Source organism: Penaeus monodon, chromosome 33, assembly GCF_015228065.2.
Source record: "Penaeus monodon isolate SGIC_2016 chromosome 33, NSTDA_Pmon_1, whole genome shotgun sequence".
NCBI lineage: Eukaryota > Metazoa > Arthropoda > Malacostraca > Decapoda > Penaeidae > Penaeus > Penaeus monodon.
Window position 1 is genome coordinate 9,068,142 of NC_051418.1, and position 538 is coordinate 9,068,679.

General features: G+C 43.9%; 1 protein-coding gene across 1 annotated transcript in view; it reads left to right on the forward strand.

The window, feature by feature from the left end:
* LOC119594234 (integrin alpha-PS2-like) overlaps positions 1-538 on the forward strand; it is a 126,991-nt gene that overhangs the window by 101,027 nt on the left and 25,426 nt on the right. The window lies entirely within an intron of this gene.

Below are 538 nucleotides of genomic sequence, written 5' to 3' on the forward strand. Positions count from 1 at the left end.
CGCGCGCGTGTGTGTATACGTACAGTAAGTGTATGCAGGCGTCAACTAACCGCCACAGCCCCCACTATTTATTTCACTGTATATCACCTCCAGAAAGTCTCTATGACCCAATCTGACCTGGCATCATGAGGGGGGGAGGGGCGAATGAGGGGGAAGTACTGCGGTCAAATGGGAAATTTATGACCCATGAGTCTGTTCATTCACGCCACGGGGGTGAATAAACACCTGAAAGCTTCCCACGACACCCCCCCCTTCCTGGACACCCACCCCCTCCCTATCTGCAATGGATGCGGGGGTGGGGTGGGGGGAGGGTAATTCAGAAGAGAGAGAAATGAAGTGAAAAGGAAAAAAAAATTAAGGATTAAAGTTTTGAAAATTAGTAAGATGAAGGGGAAACAGGGGGGGGGGGGTGAATGATAAAAAAAATATATATATATTTACGATTTTAGGAGATAATTATTTTAGTGATGATGGTAGTGATTAAGATGTGAAGTTAAATTTAAAGTAAAAGATGAATGCTTATATTTAAGATGTAGAC